At 32.0% G+C, this 19,298-nt stretch overlaps 1 pseudogene; it reads right to left on the bottom strand.

The window, feature by feature from the left end:
• Positions 1-9,942: 9,942 nt before the first annotated feature.
• LOC120207263 lies at positions 9,943-12,141 on the bottom strand (annotated as a pseudogene).
• Between the last annotated feature and the right edge of the window lie 7,157 nt (positions 12,142-19,298).

The raw sequence follows: 19,298 nt of genomic DNA, 5'->3' as shown, positions 1-19,298 counted from the left end.
TCTCAAAGGTAGGTGTTTACAAGAATTAAGCTCACAAGAACACAATATTTACAAGAGAATGGAAAAATAAGAATGAAGAACTCTTCTCTTGTGTTTGATTGCTTGGATAGTTGTTCTGTTACTTCTTCAAGTGTCCTCGGGTTGTATTTATAGCTTGGAATGAGTTTGAAGTCGTATATAGCCGTTGGGGATTGATTTTCTATAAAAATAGGCTGCCCATAACATGGGGTATCGGTACACCTTCATAGGGTATCGGTACACCTTCATTAAATTCAAATAAACTAGCCGTTACTAGCCATTGCAGTCAGGGTGTATGTATACACTGCAGGGTGTATCGGTACACCCTTAGGTATATCAGTACACTAATTGTATTCGGTGTTTGAGCAATCATAGGTGTATAGATACACTTGCAGGGGTATCAGTACACCAGTGTATGGATACACTCATAGGGGTATCGATACACATTTATATTTTTGCTCAAATCCAAATTTAATGGACTTTGAATTATTTTTGAAACCTTTTTAAAACTTTGAATAAATTCAATTCAAGTCCAAAAACATTTTGGCTCCGAAAATTATATCGAAACTTAATTCAACAATCTCCTCCTTTTTGATATAACAAAACATTTGAAAATTTATTTTTGGCAAAACTCCCCCTTAATAAAATGTTTAATGAAAAAGATACCAATTGTTAACAAAAGGACATCAATTGTTAAAAAGATATCAATTGTTACCAATTGTTAGAAAATATATGAAAATGTTAAGCTCACCTTTTTTTCATTAAGAAATTGAATTTTTCAAACCAAACTTCTCCCCTTTTTTTATATAAAAAATAATTCAATCTTTAAAGTTCTAAATAACTTTGGAGAGTAAGTTGTAAATTTGACATTTTAAAATTATTTGAAAAATCAAAGCTCACATGTTAGTAGCACATGAAATTCAATATATCCAAGTCTAAAATACTTTATACAATACCAATAGTTGAAATTAAGTACATATGCATAAAGTTTTATAAAAATGTTATGCATTTGAAACAATTTTGTTATCAATTGTTAGAGAGATATCATTTTCATTTAAACCACATGCATAAACATTTAAATTTAGGTCAAAAATTTAAAATTTATTATATCAAAGTATTTGAAAAGTTGATATAAATTGTTAGAGAGATATCATTTGCATTTAAAACCAATTTTGACCAAAATTTTATTATGATGAACTAAAAATTTTGAAAAATCATCAAAACTTTAAAATGTTCATCATAAACATCTTTTCAACATATATGAGATTAAAACAATAATGCATGATCTTTTAAAACCAAAAACTCATGCATGCTTAAAATCAAATGAGCAACCAAATAACCAAAATTAAAAGCATTAAGCTTAGAGGTTACACATTCCTTTTCATGTGTGGCTAGAGCATTTGAATATCTTCACTTTTATCACCATTGCTTACACACACCTACAAGAGACATTTAAGTAGATTTTGGTATCCAAATTGCTTTGGATCCTTGAACGCTAGTTTCAATGTCCCTTGTTCGTTTCGGAACTCATACTTGTCTAATTTTAAAATGTTTTCCTTTCTTCAAAGGACAATTATGTTCCTTATGACCATGAAAACGACAATGTGAGCATTTTGTCATTTCTAAACGTAATAAGTTATTTTTAGAAATTAATTCTTTTTCTTTTGTTAAGCTTTCAAGCTTAACTTCTAACTCAAAACTTTTCTTTTCTAAATCATTTATTTTGATTTTTGAAAGCTCTAAATCATTTTTCAAATTTTCATTTTAATTTTCAAAATCAACTTTTGCGTTCAAAATCGATTTATTTTCAATTTTGAGTTTTGAAATTAATTTCGTATATTTGGAATTCATGGTCTTAAATCCCAAATACAACCTATTATAAGCATCTTGTAACTCATCAAAAGTAAATGAATTAAATTCATTTGAGTTAGAAGATACCTCGAAATCTTCTTCGGTGGCCATGAGGCATAGGTTGACTACTTCATCTTCATCATTGGAATCATCTTCATTACTCCAAGATGCAACAAATGACTTCTTTTTGCTTGACCCCTTTTTTTCTTCAGAAGAGAACATTCATATTTGACATGTCCCTTTCTTTGACACTTGAAGCACACCGGGGGACTCTTCTTCTTGGTTGATTCATGCTTCACTTCCTTGGAAATCATGAATCTCTTGAGTTCCTTCAAGAGCTTGACCATCTCTTCTTCTTGTTCATCATTGTCTTCATCCACCTCATCACTTGAATCTTAATAGTTTTCATTGGTGGATTTGAAGGCAATGCCTGCCTCATTCTTCTTTTTCTTGTTTTTAATCTATTCATTTTCTTCCTCTTCCTTCAACATCATCTCATGAGTGAGAAGAGAACCAATCAATTCATCGAGAGTGAGAGACTTTAGGTCTCTAGCTTCGATAATGGCAGTCTTCTTCGATTGTCATGAACTTGGAATAGAGTATATCATCTTCCTTACAAGCTTCTCATTAGGGATTACTTCTCCAAATCCCCTGCGACCATTGACAATCACGGAAAATCTATCCGTCATAGCTTTGATGTCTTCATCGGGTTTCATCTTGAAGTTCTCGTAGCTATAGTTGAGAAGACTTTTCTTTGATTCCCTCACTTCGTCGGTTCCTTCATGAGTGACTTGGAGCTTATACCAAATCTCGTAGCTAAGCATTCAAGAGAATATGTATAGCCTTAGAATTAAGCTGAAACTTTGTATGCTCTTCTTTACTCCAATCGTCGTACTCGTCGGGTGAAGAGGAGTAACCATTCATGATTGAGTTCCAAGCTCCTAGATCATACTCTCGAATAAAGTACATCATCTTATTCTTCCAATGAGCATAATTTGCTCCATTGAAGAAGGGTGGCTTGTTGACCGGTTGCGAATCCATAATAGGTAAATCTTCAACGTAGTAGGCACTGGAGGTTGAAGCTATATTTTTTTCAATTGCATCGGGAATTGGTAGAGCGTCTTCTAGGATCGTCTCAAGGTGGTTAAACCTTCTAATGAGTTAGGCTCTGATGCCAATTGTTGGGATTTTGTGGAAGCTCAAATTAACAACTGAAAGAGTTTGGAAAGAGGGGTCGGAATGGTTTTTGTGTTTAGGGAGTAAGGAGATTAAAAGATAGAAAATTGAACAGCGATTTATAGTGGTTCGACTTCTCAACCAAGTCTACATCCACTACCTTAGCTCCTAACCAAGGATTTTCCAACAAATTCACTAATTTGTTCTTTCTTTTTAAGGACAAAGAGATAACCTTTACAACTCCCTAGTTTTTTACGGGATAAACTAGAACCTTTCCCTAGCTTTTACATGGGCTTAGCTAGAACCTTTCCCCTTTATAAAGGATAAAAGAAGTAAACAAATAAACCTCTCAAAGGTAGGTGTTTACAAGAATTAAGCTCACAAGAACATAATATTTACAAGAGAATAGAAAAATAAGAATGAAGAACTCTTCTCTTGTGTTTGATTGCTTGGATAGTTGTTCTGTTACTTCTTCAAGTGTCCTCAGCTTGTATTTATAGCTTGGAATGAGTTTGAAGTCGTATATAGCCGTTGGGGATGTTTTGGAGCCATTTGGGGATTGTTTTTCTATAAAAATAGGTTGCCCATAGCAGGGGTATCAGTACCCCTTCATTGGGTATCAGTACACCCTTATTAAATTCAAATAAACTAGTCGTTACTAGTCGTTGCAGCTAGGGTGTATGGATACACTGTAGGGTGTATCGGTACACCAGTGTATTGGTACACTTATAGGTGTATCGGTACACTAATTTCTATTCGATGTTTGAGCAGCCATAGGTGTATGGATACACTTGCAGGGGGCATCGATACACCAGTGTATGGATACAATCGTAGGGGTATCGATACACATTCACATTTTTGCTCAAATCCAAATTTAATGGGCTTTGAATTATTTTTGAAACCTTTTCAAAACTTTGAATAAATTCATTTCAAGTCCAAAAACATTTTGTCACCGAAAATTATATCGAAACATAATTCAATAAATTGATCTTGTGAGCTCAACGTATGGAATGTGTTTCCGTGTGTACGTTATTAGGTACCAGTTAAGGAGCTTTTCGCCAGGCTTCGATTTCCAGACTTGACTTCTTCAGAGTACGTCCTGAGTATTTAGTGGGTATGATTTATCATAGACCCTTATTTTGTATTTGAGTCATAAACTCTGTATTATTATTATTATTATTATTATTATTATTATTATTATTATTATTATTATTATTATTATTATTATTATTATTATTATTATTATTATTACTGATGCATTTTAGAGACAGATATTAGGAGCTCCCTATATTTGAAACACTAATATTTTGTAAATGTATTACATTTTAGATATCTTTAGTTTGATTTGGTATAATGGTTTTCAAAAAAATGGTTAACCACTTAAGTGGTTCTATGTGACATCATAATCTATCGGCTTTCGGATCAAATCAGATTAGGGTGTTATAGTGACAACTAAGTTTCAGTTATTTATTCCATATATAACAGAAACACCTTAAGTCTGAGCACATAGACATTAATTTTCTTGTTGCTAAAGAAAATTTAGAGTAATTTTGTGTTTATAGAGCATATTGATACAAATTCATAATTGTACGCTTACTAAAGAACTATAACTCAAAATCTTTCATGAGCACACTACTCACGTGGGTGTAACATCATTTAAGGATATTTCATTTTAGTGGGAGTATGTTATTTTAATATTTGTTTATTATAAACACAATTTCAGTTACTTCAGTTTACGAATATTTATTTTTAAAGTTATTTTCAGCAGAAATAAAGTTTGTTTTGATTTATCCACACTCTGGTTTTCGTTAAATTTGATCTAATTAATGTTTAAAGTAGACCAGTTGGAAATAGACAAGTGAGGTTCACATTGGATGTAATTTTCATGCTACGCTCCATGATTGATCTATGTCATTTGATTGTGTCTGTATACGCTACCGTTGATGGATTTTGTCATAATTGATACGACGAATATCGCTTTGAACATATATGAATATAATTGATGGATGAGACTGCTATAAAATACCTATTTCATGATAACAAATTTAGAGCTCATAAGGTTATACATTTATCAGGAAACATATGTTGCCCAAGTGGGAGATTATTGGATTAAAATCCATAATTATGGGCACATTTATAATGTATATTGTCATAATAAATTAGGACATAAATTAAGCGACCAACTATGTTATAAAGTCATAAAGTATTAGAAGTGTCATGGAAAAAAAGTGTAGATACTATTAAAGTTGCATTTATAATTTGATGAGAGGAAGAGTTATAAGTACAAACAATAATCGATTCTTAAATCAACTATATAAAGGAGTTATAGTCCCCAAGAAATAGACAATCTTGTATTTTCTCTTATCCCTTTCATGGAGTTTATACTCAAGGGAATTCTATTTTCTTGGAAGATCACAACCAAAGATATACTCAATGATTTCAACCTATCGATTAAATCAGGTACGCTTCCACATCTAGTATTTTATTCTTGATGATTTGACGTGATTAGATCATAGTTAATTTCTATATTTATTGTGGTTTGCTTCTAAAAAAATTACCATATACTTTACATTCCTTAGGAAAAATAATACTTGATTATAATAAAGATGAATGACATGGTATTATTCATAATATTGCTAGAAACAACACCTATTTAGTTTTCTTCCCTTAAAAAATTACTCTTTAGGAACTAACCGATAAGCCATGAGTCAAACCCTCTCAAGTATCTTATACAGTCCAATAAATTTCAAACTTAATATTTCTTTACATTCAAAAAGAAAAATGTTCTTTTAAGGTAAAACTGTTATGAAGACCTTATCTCCCATAGAGTACTCGATATCCTTATGCTTTAAATTCGTGTAGGAATTTTGATGATGATAACCCTACCTTGAGACTGTTTCGAATCAAAAGAATTATTTTCTCAGTTTTATGAATAAAATTGAGCTCAACAACTAGTTGAGGATCAAATTAATGCTAATAAATTTATCTATTAATTCTACTCACAAAATTGATTATTCATCAAATAAAGCCATATGTAAAAACCTTGTACATACCAAAAAACAACATTAGTTGAAGGTTAAATTATTACTATTTGAGATCATGCTAATTTGTGCCCGAAGATGTAACTTCTAGACCTCTACTAATCCTATTCAGCAACATACGTGTAAAAACATAAAAAAAATCTAAATATGAACTTAGTGAGGCTCACATATAATAATAAAAGAAAAGGTAAATTATATGTATCCGGTCTGATTGGCTTTGGTCATCAGTTTAAAAATTAAGTGTGTTTGATTCCTTAGGTTATCAGTTCGTTCGGTTTAAGTCCTTCGACTGTTAATTTTTGTTAACCCACTAATGGAAGTCTAAGTTGGAAATTAAAAATAAAAAATAATTCATTTGCCATCCTTCTTCTTCTTACTTTATTCCTCCATTTCTCCGGCATGACACCCTACGAAAAAAGAAAAAAGGGATTACCCTCTGTTTACTTCTAAAAAAAATCTTAGATAACACTGGGGACTCAACCGTTTTGGGTAAATTACATGCGTACTCACTAAACTTTACTCTCTCTTATTTCACTCACCGTATTTTCAATTTTTACAATTTACTTACTGAACTTTAGACATTAAACTTTTTTGGTCACTCGATCGTTTACTCAATAACGGGGTGCTCATGTGACTTATTTTAATAATAAAACATGCCACATAGGATATATATTTAAAAAGATAAATTACAGATTTACTCACTGAACATTACTCTCTCTTCTATTTTACTCACTATACTTTTAATTTTTTTCAATTAATACAGCAATGTCATAACGCCGTTAGAAATTTAACGGTCGAGTAACCAAAAAAGTTCAATGTCTAAAGTTTAGTGAGCAAATTGAAAAAATAGAAAGTATGATGAATGAAATAGAAGAGAGAATAAAATTTAGTGAGTAAGCGTGAATTTACCCCAACCATTTTTAGATTAAAAATGTATTCTTATTTACGTGCGATAAGAGATGGGGACAATTATGACACGGTACCTAGCTGCCATTGTCTATGGGAAGAGTATAATTGGGAGGGCAAAAGTTGTTTGCGGTGATGAAAATGAAAGGGCAACCAAATTGGAACCATTGTGAATAACTGGAACATTTCATCTCAAAACAGGCACCATATTTGAACCTATTGTTGAAAAGAGCAACGCTCAAAGTTGTTATGTTGACTCCAAACCCTTAGTTGTAAAGGTTTTCATAGCCACAAACTCTAGGAATATAAAATTAGGTAATCGTTCAGGTTTCAGTCGGGTCATGTCAGATCATGTCAAATTAGAGACATGCCATGTCATGTCAATTTGATGGTTCGACAAGAATCAGGTCTGATCTAGGTCAAATCAGTTCGGATCATTTTCAAGTTGATTTTACCATCAGATTCAGTTCAGGTTCGGATCGAGTTAATTTCAATTTGGATCGATATGAGTTCATGTCAACACGGATCAGGTCTGAATTAGCTAAATTCTAGGTTAATTCATGTTCATATAGACTTCAGGTCAGATCTCGTTCAGATAAAGTCACATCATTGACAAATAAAATTCAGGTCGAATCTTACCAGGTACGGGTTGACTTTAGGTAGGGTAATTTTTGGGTTAATTATTTTATATCTTTCATGAACGATGAATTTTAATTTTTAATTGTATATGATTTGAATTAAATTACAAAAAAATGTAAATAATTGTGAGTCAATTTGAATGAAAAATATAATTTTAAGGACTAAATTGAAAAAAAAATTGCAAACAAAAATTTAAATAAATTAAACAACACACATGTATGAGGGACTAAATCAAAATATAAAAAAAGTATGGGCCAATTTTGTATACAAATATAATTTTAAGGAAAAAATTGAAGTAAATTACAAAAATATAAATATGGGCCAATTTCATATACAAATATAATTTTATGGACTAAATTGAACAAATTAATATTTAAATAAATTACACAACACGTAGGGACCAAATTCAAATAGTTGTAAAATATGAAACTAAAATTAATATAAAAATGGGTTGAATTACATTCATTTTAAAAGTTGAGGAAAAAATTAATAACAATTTAAGTATAATATATATAGAGTATTTATATATAATATAAGTTTACTTATAAGTATATATATAAGTGTATATATAATATTCATATAAGTATACATTATACTTTTAAGTATAATATAAGTATACATTATATTTGTAATGTATACATTAAACTTATAGGTATATAATATAAGTATACACTATACTTATATATATATATATATATATATATATATATATATACATTATACTTATAAGTATATATAAGTACATATATATAAGTATATGTATAATATACATATACATTATATTTATAATGGATACAGTATACCTATAACTATAATTATAAACTTATATATATATATATATAAAGTATATAATATAAGTATACTTATAAGTATACATTATACATAAATATATAAGTATATGTATAATATACATATATATATATATATATATATATATATACAATATACATAAGTGTATATATATAAGTGTACATTATACTTAATAAGTATACATTATAAGTATATATATATACACATTATACTTATAAGTATATAATATAAGTATACATTATACTTATAGATATATAAGTTTATATCTATAAGTATACATTATATTTATAATGTATATTATACTTATAAGTATATAATATAAGTATACATTATACTTATGCATATGTATACTTATACTTATATATACACTCTCACACACACACGCACGCGCATACACACACACACATATATATATATATATGTGTGTGTGTGTGTGTGTAGAAAAGTATCTATAAATAAGTATATATAAATATATATAAGTATAAAGTATATATAAGTATATGTATATATAAGAATATATACATAATTATATATATATATATATATAATTATTTATATTATTAAACATAAGTGACTAAAATAAAAGATTCTAAAATTAATATTCACATTTAAAATTGCACACATTAAAAAAAGAATAGAAAATTAAAAGTAATTAGAATGTATACAATACTAAATTGCATTAAATTAAAAAATTCAAGAAAATATTTATAATTAGACCATGAATGAAATGAAGAAAATTAAAAACTAAATTATAAAATAGAAAATCACTCATTGTTACTAGACCGCGTCCCTAATTAACCCATAAATCTAATGGCCGCCAACATTTGTGTACATACACAAAATTTCCCTCTTCCCAAAAAAAAAATCAATTTTCCCTCTTTTAAATTCTTAAAAAATCCAATTTTCACTCAAAAAAAATCTTTCTCTTAAGCGGCATTTTTTAGTCCTATAGCGGCATTTTTAAGCACCGCTAAAAGTACTTGCAATGATAGTAAAAATGCTGCAAGAAGCGTCGGCTATACCAGCATCGTTAAAGGTAGCGGCGTTTTTGGAACAAACGACGCAAAAGGTCGATATTTATAGCGGCAATTTTGGAATAAACGCCGCAAAAGGTTAAGATCTATAGCGACGTTTTTGGAACAAACACCACGAAAGGTTGATATCTAGTGGCATTTTTGGAACAAACGCCGCAAGAGGTCAGATCTATAGCGGCGTTTTTTGGAACAAACGTCGCAAAAGGTCAGATATATAGTGGCGTTTTTGGAACAAACGCCGTAAAAGATCAGATATATAGCGGCGTTTTTTGGAACAAACGCCGCAAAATGTCAAATCTATAGTGGCGTTTTTGAATACAAACACTGCTAATTTCCTTTTTTTAGCTTAGATTAATTGATTTTGCATATTTCATTTATGCAATACATCACCTAAATTTAATATCATGTAGCTTTATCTAATTAACAACCATAAATTTTAATTAAGACACACATTAAACAGAAAAATACTTAACAACAAAATAAATTAAAATTTATAAACATTACAATTAAATGTTTGACATTATTCTCTAGAATTTAGTCTAGGTTCTTTCACTTTCAATTAAAAAAATATTGTTCACCCATGTAGGCCAACATTCAACGAAAACCCGGCACCACTTGCTGCATTTTTCTGCTCAACATTCAGAACCGAGGTGTGGCGCTGCTCCACATTCAACGCCGTAGTTGACTCGCAAATAGCTTCTGATTTGAATTTTGGTTTTGACTTTGCATGGATTCCGGTATAAAGCCTGTGTTAAGAACAGAAGATTGTGAGACCAGCATAGTTGTGCATCACTCATACCATCTTTGGTCATTCCTATTTAAATCGGTTCACAAAATAATAGACGCTCTTATATGATGTTAAACTATAATATCTTATCTATCTGCAAGGCATAATAGAATAACGATATATGAAAGCTTGATCGTCCGTTTGTAGAAAAAGTCGAACAACTAAAGTAATATACAGAATGTGAAGCCATTCCAACTGGACGAGTTTGTGACCTTCCAGCTGAAGGTCCTATATTCCCACATCACAAAATATTAAAATAACGAATAAATTTGTTAGGTATAGATGGGTTAGGCAAGCCACACCTGGCATGCCGGGCATACTCGTCATAATTTTCAAGCAGCATCTTGCCAGCCTGTTCATTTAGAGCTGATTCTGGAAATGGTTCAATCAATAAACACCTAACTACCTGCTGTGCCAAGGAAGATAAAAGACATGAATCTAAAGTTCTAAAGCAGAATTACCGAAAGAAATTTGCAATCCTTCGCGGTTCTTATCAAACAAACTGATATAAAAAATGCAAGAATCAAGTATGGGTCCGATGGAACTTACAATGAGTACATGTCGTAATCCAAGACTTTGATTCCAATCCTTTTTTAGAGTGTTTACGCAAATTTCACCATTGGTCGCAATATTTGGATGAAAAATCTTTGTCAGGAAGTAGTCTGCAGTACCCAAGGACTTCATAATATTCACTATTGCTTGGTGACTAAAAAATCCAAGATGATTCACATGACCCAGTTTTGAATTTTTCTAGCTCATAGCAGTGTTGAAATCTAACTATGCTTGGATTACTATAATAACTTATAAAACACGCCTATTAAACGCAACTGCAAGCAATGAAGTTGCGTTATTATACTTCAGAAGTCCGAATGGCATGATCCAGTTTTGAAATTTTCTAGCTCATAGTAGTGTTGAAATCTAATTATGTCTGGATTAGTATAATAACCTATAAAACATACCTTTTGGAGGAGAATGAGGGAAATCATGAGACAGTAATAACTTCATACGGAGAACACCATTTTCATATGGAGTCCCAGCTGCAAAGCCGAAAATATTCTCAGTAAATGGAAGAGTAACAAGCATGCTGCAAAGGAAGAAAATTTGTCTGGAGAAAATTACTTGCCTGGCCCTTCAATGTCGGCATAAATGATTGAAAAGTCATCATCATTTACACCAACTTTAATGCCTTCCGGTGGCGATTCATCCAGACTCTTCAACTACTTTGCCAATTACTTTATAACATTAGGTGGAAGATTTTCATTGGTTGCCTAACAAAACACAATAGAACAATGTAATAAACACAATTACTAAATGATCAAATAATGAGTTCATACACAAGGAAAATGTCATAACACATAAAGAAACTTTGATTTTGGTTTTCTTAAATCAGCATATTAATCGGACACCTAAACCTTTCTTAGCTGACTAGGAAAAATAATAACATGCAACTAGCAATTGAACATATAAATGGCAGAAACTTACCATGGTGAGGGAAGAACAATAATCCTAGAAGAAAAGCCTCAGAAACACAGTAGGACGATTCCCAAAAGTAGCTTTGAAAGAGTGGTCTGCATTGTTCTGTTAATTGAAAATTTAACTTGATTTGAAGGTATGGCAAGATAATAAGTGAGTTAATATAAAACAATCAATTGTTGTTTCCTAATCAGGACAAACATTATTGAAATTTTGAGCAAGTTAATGGAAAATATAAGCCCTCCGACTCATGATCAGTCCTTGCCTACGGCTAAACATAAAAATTATTCGATGCAAGCTACTGTTCTTGTTGTTTCAATCCTTGCAAAACAGTCTGACACAAGAATATAAGAAAAAGAGTAGCAATTTTCTAATTAGTAAAAACCAGACTAGCACCGATCCCCATCGCTAAACTACTACATAAATAAATGAACATCGGGCATAGTATCCCTAATTAACGTTCATTGAAAACACACATAAAATTAAATGCAAAAAAAAATATAAATGGGAAAGGAGAAACGATTACCAACCTCCTACTGCATGTATGCAAGTTTTGCCTTCTTCTGTTGGTACTCAGGTCTACAAGATACATTAGAACTGTAAAAAGTAGAGGACGAGGCCCCTAAGTTATTTCCCTTGCTAGTTCCAGCCTCCATATCAACTTTATTAGGAGCACCAGCCGAACCCGAACCAATAGCATCACCGGAGACCCCCTCGGATGTGTCACAAACTTTAGAGGGATTAGAGTTGGTCACATGACAGAATCTTGGAGTTCCTTGAATTCACCAAGCCTTGCCCTTGAGTGAAAGCCAACATAACCATACTCATCCTCTGTGAATTGAACCACATCCGCACCATAAATTTTATATGTGGGGTTGGATGAAAGAGAAAGAACTAGCCCTTGGGTAGTAGCAGCATCACTCGCAGCAGCCCTTAGGTCTACGCTTCTCTTGCATGCCAAATACCCCATTTCATCACACCACTGTTGAGACTGCTCCACCAGTGGTTTATTGATCCAAGCACCGGCGTCTCGACATTGCAGAGGATTTGCTTGATTCCCACAGAAATCCATTCTGACACTTTGATGTTCGTGAGAAGCAACTTCAAATTCCTGAGTGCCGATGGAAGCTGTAGAAAGGAAATCCAGTTGAGCATTCTGATAAAGTGAAGGTGAAACAAATTGCAAATTCCCATAACTTGGCTTCAGATATTGATTGGCTGCAGATATGCTGCTTGCCCTTGCATTATTTGACATGACTTCCCCAACAAACCTAGGGTCATGATTGCTTTCCCTACTAGCTAATCCACTTGCATAACCTACCATCCAATCAAAAGTATGATGTGAATCAACACTCTTCCAGTTGCCACAACCACGTGGTCCACAGGAGACGTTAGATGAAGCATTGAATTTGGATAAATTTGACTGCAAAATACCTGAAAACGACGATTCCGTGAATTATCCTATCCAAGAAACTCATACAACACCAGTTCATCTTCCAGCAGGAAAACGACACAATTCGACGAGTTTAATATTCCATTTCCAAGATCGATGATCTTCAATAAAAAGCACCAGAAAAAAATTGACAAAAATGTATTACAGGTAACAATAATTGTCTAAGCAGAGAACCACATCTCAGACCCAAAAACCTTAACCCTCCAAAAACCCTAACCATAAACTCGCAAAAACCTTAACCCCTCAAAGTTCAACATTACCAAAATTTAAAAATATAAAATGAAAAATGAAACAAAATATAAAAAAATACTAGAAATCCCACAAAGAAAATGCCTCGAAATCAAAGTGAATCCTATCAAATTAAAAGACAAGAAAAATATTGCATAAGCAATCCATTGTAATATCAATCGATTTGACAAAAATCGTGCGAGTGAAAGTAGCCATGGATATCCACCAAGGGTTAGCGTTAGGTGCAACCGCCGCCTCATTTCCAGAGATGAAATTGGAGACTGAGAAGCGGGAAGAAGAGTTGGAGCCATGAGAGGACCAGTAAATCGGGGAAGAGAATGAGAAAAGGCGCCTTGAATTAGAGTTTCGAATTAGAGAATAGCGGGAATGAAAAATAGGTGAAGAGAAAAAATGGAAAAGGGTTAAAGGGTATGGGATTTAGAAACTGTAAAATTACGGCATTTGTAAACACAAACGCCACTAAAGTATTAGTCTTTAGCGGCGTTTGTATAAAAACATCAATAAAGTATGAGTCTATAGCGGTGTTTATATAGAAATACCATTAAAATATGAGTCTATAGGGCGTTTGTATAAAAATGCCACTAAAGTACGAGTCTTTAGTTGCGTTTATTGGAAAAACGCCACCTTTTGTCGTTCTATAGTAGTGTTTTTAAAAAACGCCGCTAATGTTTACATTTACTGGCGTTTTAAAAAAAATACCGCTATATGCAAAATTTTACCAACGTTTGCGTAGTAAACGCCGCTAGATGCTGAACTTGCTGTAGTGTATATATATGTATATTGTTTATTTTAAATTTATTCTTAAAATTTTAAAATTTTAAATTTTCAATCTCAAGTAAATTCATCTTTTATATATATTTTAAAATTTTAAGTTAAATTATATTTAAATTATTAATTAATTAGTACATAAAAATAAGTTAAACTTATACATTTAAATTATTTAATGAAATTACTTTAACGATTACAATTAAGAATTTTAATTAATATAGACAGTAAATTTATTAATTTAATTATCATAACTAACAATTTGTTTTAACTTATATTAATTATCATAATTTATTTAATTGTCAAAAAATTATCATAACTAGCAATTTATTTTTAACTTTTAAAAAGTAATCATATTAATTATCATAGTTTATTATAAAATTCAAAATCTCACAAATTCATCCATTATAACTTAAAAGTCATGTAAATATTAGTTCAGTTTAATAATACGTCGGATCATTTACAGGTTAAGTCAATTATAGATTAGGTTTATAACAGGTCAACTTGATAACAGGTCGGGTAATATATGTTATTTACAAGGTTAATATCGGGTTCGGGTTCAATCAAGTCGGATGCAGGTCGGGTTTCGGTTATCACATTATCAGGTTCAGGTCGAGTGCAAATCGTAAATTTTCTAACTCGAGTTCAGGTCAACACCAGTTTAGACTTGAATCGGTTTCGGATCACCACCACCTCGGATCATAAACAGTTTTGACTCAAATCGGATTTAATCAGTTTTGCAAGTCGGGTAAGTTTTTTACATCCCTAACAAGCTCCACCTAAAAATCATTAAAATAAGGTTTAAATTATTTTTCTCGGTTTAAATAAAAAAAAAGGAGAATTTGTTTTTTTGAATTACCCATTGTTCTAGATGCATCACTGTAACCTAGAAAGTGGCATCAACACTTTCTAAAAGTCATCGAAGAAAACATTAGGGATTTGAGCTTCAACAGCTTGAAAAATGAGAAACAAAGGAAGCAAGCAGGTAATATCCCAAATTGTCATATTTAACTAAAGAAACAGAGGGTAGAAAGCTAAAGGATGAATGAAGAGAGTGTGAGAGTGATATTTATGGAGTGGAATACGACAATAAGAGATGGAACATATAACCTAACTTTGTAAAAAAAAGTGGAAAATTTGCAGATCCCAGATTATCGTTATTACTTTGTTTTTTTGGAAAGCACTCATTATTACTTTAGTTAATGCAGTTTTGATCTCTTGTTAATTACAGTAGTGAGATTGAAGAAGAAGACACTCAGACAAAGAAGAACAAAAGAAAGGGTCTATTATTTTTCAGGTGATGATCGGTTTTGGTAGCGGTGTTGTTCCATGTAAGAATAGTATGCTCAACTTGAAAACCGCCCATGGTGAAGAGTTGCTTGTCCTTGGGAATGAAAACGGGTTGCTTGTAAATATCAGGTGTCACTCGAATGATTGTTCGAGTCTTCCTTTTGGATTCGAATGCGTCTATGACTTTATGTAACACCCCAATTTAGGGGTTAATTTTAAGATTTATAAAGTATTAAATTTAAAGTGGAATTTTTGAAGAAATTGGGAATTAAAGTGTAAAATCAAAAAGTGCAGGAAATTCAATGACTAAATTTATAATTTAGCCAATTTTCTTTAGGAGGGAATTATAAACATCTCCTATGTTTTCTGTAGAAATTTTCATTTCCTCTCCTCCGGTCAACCCGCTTTGATCTCAGATCTATTCACCGTCCGGCCACCGTTTGTCGAACCGAAATCACCATCGTGTTCGTTGTCGACTGATAAACAAAACCCTTCAAACCTTTCATCGTGAATCGGTGTTGTTTCTCATAAATCTTAATCGGAAGTATCATCGGGTTTAACTCAATTTACGTTGGTTTTTCATCGATTCAAGTCGATCAGGCCACCTGTTTTTTACACCTCCTGCACCATCGTGTTCCTTGCATCGTTCTGAGTCCACCGGTGTCTCTGTGCTTCCGTCGGCGGCGGCGCATGAGGGGGTGAGAAAGTCAAAGTTTCTGACGTTTCGAAATCGAGCTCTTCGTCATTCAAAATTGCGAACCGAGATTGGTAAGTGTCTCGAAATGCCATAAAATATTTTTTAGAAATTTTTGAGAATTTTTCGGACACAATAACACTGTCCACGCACCCCACGCGTCGCCCCTGCAAGTGGGGGAGGTTCGAAAACAGTTGGGGCAGATTTTGAACCGGTTCGACCCGACTCGACTATCTAACCCGACCCGTTGACCGTGTTGTGTGCTTAAAGTAACCCTACGGATCTAAGGATTCCCTTGGGTAGGCCTATAGGCCCCAAGGAATATCCTTAGATTGACTCCCTTTTTGCTGTGTGCTGAGGGTAAGCCCTACGGATGTAGTTCTGGGGAACTGCATAATGGAGTTTAGTTGGAGGGTTCCACTATGGTTTTAAAAGATTTATATTTTTTACTGGTTTTGTTTGGAACACACTAGACATCTTATTCGACTCATGAAAACGTGATACTATGAATGCTTCTTATGAACTGTGATATTCATGGCTTCTACTCGATGAACTACAATTGGAACCCCAGATTATCTCGAAAATCGGTATATGTCTGATTCATAAAGGAAATTATATAACTTTTCATTTATCTGCATGTCATGTAGCATCATCTGGTAGTTCTGTGTTACTGAGCTTTCCGAAGCTCACTCTATTGCTCACCATTGCAGGTTAAAAGAATTGTATCAATGCATCTATCGACATCAGTAAGGAACTTCTTCCGGCGCAGTTTGTAGAGTATGATACATGTGATTAGGGGGCATGTAGGTTGTATTTTGTTTTATATACAAGTTTGAAAATATGTTTTTCTAAATATGGGTAACATTTATTTTTGTATTTATAAATGATTTTATAAGTTTACATGTTTTAATAAAAGTTTTAAATTTTCCGCTATTTTTACGGTGGGTCGCTTCGGTAGCCCTAATGTAACACTCCAGATCGGATCGGGTTATCTGCATCGGTCTAAGGGGGTTATACTTTCTGTACTATTTTATGGTCGACACTGCTGTCTTGGGACGCTGTGATTACCTTTGAATCCGTCATTGATCAGATAACAAAAACAACCTTCTCTTTGTATGTATGAAATGTATGTGTGCTTCTGTCAAAAACAAAGGTAAGGTTGTATTTTATAGTGTGTTTTATGATTAAAAATGATAAGGATTGAATATTGATTAAATAGAGAGAGTGAAGCATAAAATAATGATTTGAACATTTCTATTAAAGAGGTAACGGGAGTTAACGAATGAGGAATTAAATCGAACGGATCAATAATGTAAGGACCAAATGCACTTCATTTTTAAATTGATGACTAAAATTGGTCATACCGAATATATAAGGGACTATTCATATAGTTTACCCTAGAAGAAAAGTAATTAATTAATCAAATAACCAGAATCAAATTTACAAAGTATTATGTTATTGGTTTCAATATTACAATTCAAATCAATCATGAATATCATCAAATTTCAGTAAAACTATACTGACAGGCCTTGTTCTTTAGAATTATAAGAAATTGAGTAATCTCAAATCATAAAATTACACTCATTTTCATGTGTGACCTTCCAGTACAAATTATAATCATAACTTAAAAGAGATTAAAAAATAAACATGGAAAACACATGTACTTTGCTGGAAATGTGTAGAATAAAATGAGAGCTCGAGACCTCTTCTTTCTTACGTTAGAGAGGAGAAACGGATAAGATAATAGCTCCTCATATCTCTTTTATCCTTTTTATCATATTAAACACATGTTAATAATGTGTGGTGGATATTTGATGAAGGTAAAAATCCGGATGGGCATGGGTTAGATGAGTCAATTTCTGTCAATCTGATCCGACTTGAAAATATACCCTCCATCCAAAGTTTGATTCGATCCAGTTTAGGGGAGATCTCACCCGATTCGAACTCGACCTCACTTTTTGATATAAAATCCGAACCTGACTCGAATATATATATATAATTTTTATTCAATAAAAATAGGATCTAATTGAAAAATAATATATAAAGGGTTATTATTGCAATTATTTCTAAATATATAAGATAAATATAAATTATTTTTCGAGTCGAGACGGGTCGGATATTTTTACTCTAAATCCAAACCCCGACCCGACTCAAACATATCTTTTATTAAAACTCGACTTGGACTCATAATTATTTTTTAAAAATCCAACCTGATTGAGTCGGGTCAGAAACTGTCGGTTCCGAGTCCTGTGTCTACCCTGGGTAAAAATCTAATATCTATGGTTAAATTATACTATAAGGCTCCAATATCTATTCCTTTTCATTAAGGCTCTAATAGTTTTTGCTATACAATTTAGTCCTTATTGAATATTTGGAGCATTATATTATAGTGTATTTTTCTTTATATTTATAACCTTGTAACTTCTAAGTATACTTCCTCATCGATCGATTTTCGGATTTCCGAGAATTATTACTTGATAACATGTACTTGAAAAAAGTTAATTAATGATGGTCGCTATACTTGTTGGCGTAAATTTTCATGAGTAGCATTGAATTCATTTTTTTTTTGTCCTCTCTCTCGTTCTCATGTTTACGAGAAACACTTAAAAACATTATGGATTAAAATTTTAACTTTTTTAATATAAATATTTTTAATTTTTTATAATATATAACTTATCATTCTATAGTTTTCTGTAGTTTTAAAATTGTATAATTTTTACTTGATTTTGTGAAATTTTAACAATGCCTTTGATTTTAGTAATTTTTTATAATTTTATATGCTTTATTTTATTATTTTTAAAATTTTAATTTCTTAACTTTTATTTAAATATCAAATAAAAAAATAATTAACCTTGGAACTTCCTAAGAAATCAACGTTGTACTTGAACTTCCTAAAATAACAATATTGTCCTCATGTAGACTTTGTGGGTCGACTTATCCATCTATGCATACAATGTTCCTTTGTGTGTTTTTTTCCTTCCCCTATGTGGCTATGCCAACGTGAAAATATTAAAAAAGTTATCAAATTAATTACGTCGAAAAATATCATGGAAAATGATTTTGGGGGATACATTTTTGATGGCATGAAAATATGAGGTCCGAGTTTAGATTT

This window comes from Hibiscus syriacus, unplaced genomic scaffold (assembly GCF_006381635.1).
Source record: "Hibiscus syriacus cultivar Baekdansim isolate YM2019G1 unplaced genomic scaffold, ASM638163v2 tig00014444_pilon, whole genome shotgun sequence".
NCBI lineage: Eukaryota > Viridiplantae > Streptophyta > Magnoliopsida > Malvales > Malvaceae > Hibiscus > Hibiscus syriacus.
The sequence above is the reverse complement of the archived record's forward strand: the minus strand, read 5'-3'. Positions and strand labels throughout refer to the sequence as shown.